Below are 9,047 nucleotides of genomic sequence, written 5' to 3'. Positions count from 1 at the left end.
GGAGAGTGGGGGCGCGAGTGGGGGGGAAGTGGGTGGTGGCTAGGGTTGGACAGGGGGGAGTGGGGGGTTAAGGCGGCGGGGTTGGGCCGGCTGGGCCTGTGGCCGAATGGGCCGGCCTGCTGGGACGAGGCCCAGGGGGCAGGGGGTTTCTCTTTTTTTTTTCTTTTGTTGTTTTGTCTTTTCCCTTTTTCTTTTATTTATTTCTCTTTTTTGTTTTATTTAGTTTAAAGAACTTAGTCACTTTATAAAAATATGTTTATTACACCATAATTAAATATGCAAATTATGGCACTGCCCGAACATTTTTGTTTTAACTTTTGAAAACTTTTATAATCTAACTTTATTTTAATTTTTGAATTTGACTCGGTTTTGGACTAACGGTAGATTATCAACAGTAACCGTGGTGACGTGGCATGATTAGCGTTGGATTACTGTAGCACGATTATCCGGGCATTACAAATCTCCTCCACTACAAGAAATCTCGTCCCGAGATTTAGGAGGTAGAAGGAAACAGTGCGGGGTATTCATCACGTAGGCGGTCCTCACGTTCCCAAGTGGCTTCGTCTTCAGAGTGATTCGACCACTGGACTTTGAGGAACTTGATCGCCTTCTGACGTGTGCGGCGTTCAGCTTGGTCGAGAATGCGGACCAGATGCTCTTTATAGGAGAGGTCCTGTTGCAACTCGAGCACTTCATGATCCACTGCTCGGATTGGATCCTTGAAGCATCGTCGGAGTTGTGACACATGGAACACATCGTGAACCTGAGAAAGGTTTGACGGAAGCTCCAATTGATATGCCACTTTTCCACGCTTTTCGAGAATAGTGAAGGGACCGATATAGCGAGGAGCTAGCTTGCCCTTGATCCCGAAGCGGTGAGCACCCTTCATTGGTGTAACTCGAAGATAAGCCTTTTCGCCAGGTTGAAAGACCATGTCTTGGTAATGACGGTCATACTGACTCTTCTGACGTGACTGAGCAGTCTTGAGATTCTCGCGAATAATGCGAACTTGTTCTTCGGCCCGTTGGATAATATCCGGAACGAAGAGTGGACGTTCCCCAGTTTCTGACCAGTTCAGAGGGGTTCGACACTTTCGTCCATATAGCACTTCGAAGGGGGACATCTTCAGACTAGCTTGATAGCTATTATTATAAGAGAAATCGGCATATGGAAAAGATTCCTCCCATTTCTTGCCGAAGGAAATTACACAAGCTCGAAGCATGTCTTCGAGAACTTGGTTGACACGTTCAACCTGTCTTGCGACTGAGGATGAAACGCCATACTGAACGACAGATGAGTTCCCATTGCTTCTTGGAAACTCGCCCAAAATCTTGAAGTGAATAAGCTGCCACGGTCTGAACTGATAACCAGTGGAATAGCGTGAAGTGAAACAATTCTGGACATGTAGAGAGTGGCAAGCTGACTAGCAGTGATTGTCTCTTTGACCGCCAGAAAATGTGCAACTTTAGAAAGCCGGTCAATGACGACAAGAATAGCATCATTACCTTTCTGTGATTTGGGAAATCCAGTGACGAAGTCCATTTCAACATGGTCCCATTTCCATTCAGGAATAGGGATAGGTTGCAGAGTTCCAGCAGGCCTTTGATGCTCTGCTTTGATACGGCGGCAAATGTCACACTCAGCAACATAACGAGCAATGTCCTGCTTCATATTAGACCACCAGAATCTTTGATGAATATCCTGGTACATCTTTGTACTACCAGGATGGATGGACAGAGGCGTATCATGAGCTTCTTTCATAACCCTTTTAGTCTTATCTAGGATTTCTTCGAACATGGTAGCACTAGGCGGCCTTTGAAGTACAAGGCGCCATCATCGGTGATAGTGAAGAATGAGGGCTTTCCTTCTGCTAGATGTCGTTTAATCTTATGGACTTCAGAGTCACAACCTTGAATAGTCTTTATACCAGCTACGAGATCTGGTACGACAGCCAGGGTATTCAGAGAACCCTTAGTAACAACAAGAAGATTCATCTTTTGGAACTCTGGGGGAGGGGGAGCGAGTGCTCCAGGAGGAATAATATGAAGGTTCATCTTTCTAAATTCTTCGACAAGCGAGGGCTGAACTTTGTGAACCTGGAGGTGATTGCAGTAAGACTTGCAGCTCAAGGCATCAGCCATTACATTAGCCTTGCCGGGGGTATAGGATATACCCACGTCAAAGTCTGCAATAGTCTCCATCCATCTCTGCTGACGGAGGTTCAGATCTGGCTGAGTAAATAGATACTTCAGACTTTGGTGGTTGGTGAATATCTCGCAACGATTACCGTGAAGGTAATGTCGCCACTGCTTCAGTGCATGAATGACAGCAGCAAGCTCGAGGTCGTGAACTGGGTAGTTTTCTTCGTGAGGGCGCAGTTGACGAGAGGCATAAGCAATCACTTTGCGCTCTTGCATTAGGACACGGCCTAATCCTTGATGGGAAGCATCGCAGTAAATGACGAAGTCCTTCTTAGTATCAGGTGGAGCAAGCACGGGGGCAGAAGTCAACTTGTCTTTGAGCGCCTGGAAACTTTCCTGGCACTTGTCTGTCCAGTCAAACTTGACACCCTTATGTAACAGATTATTCAGAGGCCTGGCAATCTTGGAGAAGTTCTTGACGAATCGACGGCAATAGCTGGCGAGACCGAGAAAACTTCGGACTTGCTTGACATTCTTCGGAGGAGTCCAATCGAGAATAGCCTGAACTCGTTCAGGGTTGACGGCAATACCATCCTTGGAGATGACATGCCCAAGATAGGTTACTTCGGTGAGCCAGAATTCACACTTGGAATACTTAGCATACAGTTGATGCTCTCGAAGCTTTTCCATCACAAGACGAAGATGTTCAACATGTTCTTCTTTGTTCTTGGAAAATACAAGGATATCATCTAGATAAACCACGACGAACTTGTCGAGGTAATCCATGAATATATAGTTCATCAGACAGGAGAAGGTGGCAGGAGCATTCGTTAAGCCGAATGACATGACGGTGTACTCGTATGACCCATACCGAGTCACTAAGGTGGTTTTTGGGATGTCCTCTTCACGAACACGGATCTGGTGGTAACCCAACCTCAAGTCGAGTTTGGAGAACACTGATGAGCCAGCCAGTTGATCATAAAGATCATTGATCCGAGGAAGAGGATATTTATTCTGAATGGTAGCTTGGTTTATAGGACGGTAGTCTTGGACTAATTGGTTTGTCCCATCCTTCTTCTTAAGAAAGAGAGAAGGTGCTCCCCAAGGAGAGCAACTTGGGCAAATGAAACCCTTGACAAGAGATTTGTCGATTTCCTCCTTAAGCTCAATGAGTTCATGTGGCGGCATCTTGTAGGGTCGTTTGGCTATAGGGGTGGTGCCTGGTTTCAAGTCGATAATGAATTCGACAGCTCTAGCAGGGGGAATCCCTGGAGGGAAGATGTCTTCGAATTCACGAACGACGGGAATGTTTTCAATGCCCTCGAGTGGTGCAGGGTTCAACGCATTCAAGGCATAAAGTCATGCCTCGGCGTTCTGAACTAGATGAGCTTGGTAAGCAATTATTTCATCAGAAGGGTGTAGCAGATGGACGACCTTAGTGGCGCAAACTATAGAAGCAGTATGCACTTTCAACCAATCCATTCTCAGAATGAGGTCGATGCTACAGGACTTCAGTACGATGGGAGAGGCAAGGAATTCCAGTCCTTCAATTTCAACGGGAACGTTGTGACTAACCATAGAGGTTTGACACTGGCCCGCAGGAGTGTGTACCACAATCACAGGGTTCATCTCTTCGTATTTAATGCCATGCATGAATGCAAACTCAACCGATATGAATGAATGCGATGCTCCTATGTCAAATAAAACAGATGCTGGTACTGAATTTATGAGGAGTGTACCCATCACGATAGCAGGCTGGTCTAGAACTTCATTGAGATCAACATGGTTGGCATGAACACGACCATAAGACTTGGCATTGTTGTTGCGAGGTTGGTTGCTTCAACGGCCAGCTGTGGGGAGGGCCAGTTGATTCTGGTTCTAATTCTGATAGCAGTTCCTGGCAAGGTGACCAGGTTGGCCACACATGTAGCACAAACCATTATTGGGAGTGGGAACAGGAGCTTGGGGTGGTGGAGCTGGAAGCCTTGGCTGCCTAGTTGGTGGGGGAGGCAGACGTGGTGCAGCATAGGACTGCCTTGGAGCAGGTGCAGTTGGCTGGTACATGCTATTGAGAATCCATATCCTACGCTTCTGCGAGGACGGGCCTGAAGATGAGCCTGTGTCATGGTTGCGCCTGTGAGAGCTCTGGTGTTCCTGCAGACCAGTTTCGACATTGATGGCCTTGTTCACCAGGGTGGCGAAATCAGCAAAGTCATGCACTAGAAGTGCGAGCTTGATATCAGCTTAAAGGCCATCACGGAACTTCTCTTGTCTGCGTGCATCAGTTGCAATGTCTTCTTCGGCATAGCGGGACAGATCCAGAAACTCCCGCTGATAAGCTTCCAAAGTTTTGTTGCCCTGAGTGAGGTTGCGAAACTCACGCTTCTTCCGGTCCATGACTCCCTGAGGAATGAAGCAAGCACGGAAGGCAGCTTGGAAGTCTGGCCAGGTGATGATTGTTCCAACCGGCAGAGTACGCTTGTGGCTGTCCCACCATTGAGCAGCGGGTCCTTTCAGGAAGAAGGAAGCAAAGGTGACATAGCTGGAAGGGGCTACATCAGCAGACTCCATCTCATAGGTAATGTCACGGAGCCAGTCATCAGTATCTAGAGGCTGAGTTGAGCTGCGGTACAAAGTTGGGTTGAGACGCATGAAATCCTGCAGAGTCACTTGGGTTGGCTGCTGGTTCATATTGGGGCGATGAAACTGAGCCATGATATTCTCCATGAACTGGCGATTCAGCTCAAACTGTTGCATCATCCCAGCCATGTACTCAAGTGGAGGTGGGGGAGGGTTACCACGACCACGACCACCTGGTCTAACCATCCTGCTAATATATAACAAGAGTAGTTCAACATTGAGAAATTGCGAGGACAAGAATCATTCATGATGAAACATGCATAATGAAAGGAACACGATAGATACTACATAGTAGTTGGCACATCTTACAAAAGTGAACATGCATAGAGTTCGGCACACAGAGTTCAGTACACAGACTAAGAACATCATAGGAGGCACGAAGGCTCGTAGTGAAAGCATCTAACACTAACAAGCAAGCCTACATCAGTCCCAGGAGGAACTGTGGAGGTAGGTGTAGCCTGACAGCTGGTAGTGACGCAAAGGGAAGACCTCCACACGAGTAGCCTAGGGTCCGCGGATACTCTGGTGCGGAACCTGATGCGCAGGTGGCAGGAGAGGACCAAGTGCAGGAGAGTAGCCTCCCACTTCTGGCCAGCCGACGCCCTGGGGCATCACGGTCCTGGCAGGGTAGATCGCAGAACGCGACAGATCACCAGATCGGACAAAGGGGTGCAACAGTGTTAGAGCACGGTATAGGTGCTGACGGGTGGTGTACAACTCGTGGCGAAGAGCTTGGTTAGCTCTATCTAGCCCATCAGCATGCAGAACCAGGTTCTGATGGTAGAAGGGCTCTTGGGTGACGGTGGAGTAGGCAGCAGTGTAGTATCCCTCCGCACTAACATCGGATGCGATAGCAATGTGCCTGAAGGGGGAGGTGTCCAACTCCTGATACTCTCCACGAAGACGTGTCAGAGCAGCATAAGCAGCATCCTGGACCGCCATGTCGATAGTCACTCCAACACCATGAGCAGTGTGCAGCACGGTAGTGGAGTCATACTCCCGAGAGTAGAGGTGGACGATGGCACGGTACTGCTCCTGGTTGAAGTCCTGATACTCCTCATAGACGGTGTACTCAGGGTGCCAGCGATAACCCAGATAGGTCATCATCTCAACCAACACAGCAGGTGATCCTGAGGCACCAACGATCGTCGTGTGGCGCACCACCTATCTCGTGGGTTCCATCTGAAAACAAAGATGTTTCAAAGGAGTCAACTGACAGTGTGGATAATGTTCAATATACTACTCTAAAGAATATCTAGGGCTTATCCAACTTTGGGATGAACGTGGTCATGGGATCCTAGTGTTACAGTTAGTAAAATCGTTTAACCCGAGTAGGAGAGAGTTCAGAGTCCCAGAGTAAGGATCGAGGAGTAAAAGATCCTAATACCACCCAGATGGCGACATGGGCCCGTAAGGCACACAACCATGTTAGTAAAAGTTTTTTTGTAATGTTTAGACTCAACTTTGGCCAAGGAGTGTGGAAGGGGGATTCCTACAGGCAGTCGGCTCTGATACCAACTTGTGACGCCCCCGATTCAATCGTACACTAATCATACACGCAAATGTGTATGATCAAGATCAGGGACTCATGGGAAGATATCACAACACAACTCTACAAATAAAATAAGTCATACAAGCATCATATTACAAGCCAGGGGCCTCGAGGGCTCGAATACAAGAGCTCAATCATAGACAAGTCAGCGGAAGCAACAATATCTGAGTACAGACATAAGTTAAACAAGTTTGCCTTAAGAAGGCTAGCACAAACTGGGATACAGATCGAAAGAGGCGCAGGCCTCCTGCCTGGGATCCTCCTAAACTACTCCTGGTCGTCGTTAGCGGGCTGCACGTAGTAGTAGGCACCTCCCGAGTAGTAGTAGTCGTCATCGACAGTGGCATCTGGCTCCTGGGCTCCATCGTCTGGTCGCAGCAATCGGGTATAGGAAGGGGGAAAAGAGAGCAAAGCAACCGTGAGTACTCATCCAAAGTACTCGCAAGCAAGGAGCTACACTGCATATGTATGCATTGGTATCAACTGGAATAAGGCTATCATATGTGGACTGAACTGCAGAATGCCGGAATAAGAGGGGGATAGCTAGTCCTTTCGAAGACTATGCTTCTGGTAACCTCCATCTTGCAGCAGGAGAAGAGAGTAGATGGTAAGTTCACCAAGTAGCACTGCATAGCATATTCCTAACCGATGATCCTCTCTTCGTCGCCCTGTGAGAGAGCAGTCACCGGTTGTATCTGGCACTTAGAAGGGTGTGTTTTATTAAGTATCCGGTTCTAGTTGTCGTAAGGTCAAGATACAACTCCGGGTAGTCCTTTTACTGAGGGACACGGCTATTCGAATAGATCAACTTCCCTGCAGGGGTGCACCACATAACCCAACACGCTCGATCCTATTTGGCCGGACACATTTTCCAGGGTCATGCCCGGCCTTGGAAGATCAACACGTCGCAGCCTACCTAGGCACAACAGAGAGGTCAGCACGCCGGTCTAAATCCTATGGCGTGGGGGTCTGGGCCCATCGCCCTTTGCACGCCTGCATGTTGCGAACGCGGCCGGAGAGCAGACCTAGCAACCTCCATTACAAAGGAAGTTGCATTACGCGGTCCAACCCGGCGCACGCCACTTAGTCGCTGACATCACGAAGGCTTCGGTTGATACCACGACGTCGAGTGCCCATAACTGTCCCCGCGTAGATGGTTAGTGCGTATAGGCCAGTAGCCAGACTCAGATCAAATACCAAGATCTCGTTAAGCATGTTATTTTGAAATAACCACAGACGCCGACCAGGGCCAGGCCCACCTCTCTCCTAGGTGGTCTCAACCTGCCCTATCGCTCCGCCACAGTGTAACCATCGGGGGCCTTCAGGAACTCAGGCCCACCTCTACCAGGATGGAGCCACCTGCCCCTTCAGCCCCCAACATCGGAATCACTCACGGGTACTCCTACGAGCCGACCCGTCTTTAGTCACCAACTGTATAGCATGTATTTATGTATAAGTATATACCTGTGATCACCTCCCGAGTGATCACGGCCTGATAGTATAGCATGGCAGACAGACAAGAAAGTGTGGCCACTGATGATAAACTAGCATCCTATACTAAGCATTAGGACTGCAGGTAAAGGTAACAACAGTAGTAGCAAGGACAGGCTATGCATCAGAATAGGATTAACGGGAAGGAGTAACATGCTACACTACTCTAATGCAAGAACTATAGATAAGAGTAGGCGATATCTGGTGATCAAGGAGGGTGGCTTGCCTGGTTGCTCTGGCAAGAGAGAGAGGTCGTCAACACCGTAGTCGTACTGGGTAGCAGCGGCGTCGGTCTCGGTGTCTAGCGAGAGACGAGGGGGGAGAAACAATAAATATAATGCAAACAAATGCATGACGATGCATGACATGGCAAAGCGTGATGCTAGGTGTGCCCTAACGCGGTACGAGGTGGTACCGGTGAAGGGGGGAAACATCCGGGAAAGTATCCCCGGTGTTTCGCGGTTTCGGGCAAAGGAGCCGGAGGGGGGAAAGTTGTGTGTTCTCTATGCTAGGGATGCGTGGCGGACGAGCGGGCTGTGTATCCAGATTCGTCTCGTTGTTCTGAGCAACTTTCATGTTGAAAATATTTTAATCCGAGTTACGGATTAAAAGATATGATTTTCTAAAGATTTTATTAATTTTCTGGAATTTAATTAATTATTTAAATTAATTCGAAACTAGATTAATGACATCAGCATGATGTCATGCTGACGTTAGCAGTCAACAGAGTTGACTGGTCAACCTAACCAGTGGGTCCAGTGGGACCCACCTGTCATACACTGTTTAGACTTAATTAGGGTTTAGGCTAAACAAACTACTGTTTAATTAAACTAACAGATTAATTAACTTAATTAATTTAATTAATTAATTAATTGAGTTTAATTTTATTTATTATTTATTTATTTGTTTACTTATTTTTTAAATCCTTTTTCTGGAAACGTTCTGTGGGGTGGGGCCCTCGTGTCATAGGCCTAGAAGGCCTAACGGGTGACGGGCATAGCGGCCAGTGGGTGTTAGGCGTCGGGCGCCAGCCCAACTGGCACCCGCCCGGTCCAGCAGCAGCACCGAGCGGCACGACGCGCTGACTAGAGAGGGCGAGGCCCGGCGAGGCAGGGCCCAAGTGGGGCGCGGCAGGCGAAGGCAGGGCACGACAGCGGCGATGGTGACAAGCGCGAGCAAACGCGCGGGCGAGGCGCTGGAGAGCAGCAGCAGCGGCCAGCGCC

Source organism: Triticum aestivum, chromosome 3A (assembly GCF_018294505.1).
Source record: "Triticum aestivum cultivar Chinese Spring chromosome 3A, IWGSC CS RefSeq v2.1, whole genome shotgun sequence".
Classification (NCBI taxonomy): domain Eukaryota; kingdom Viridiplantae; phylum Streptophyta; class Magnoliopsida; order Poales; family Poaceae; genus Triticum; species Triticum aestivum.
Note: the sequence above shows the minus strand (reverse complement) of the source record.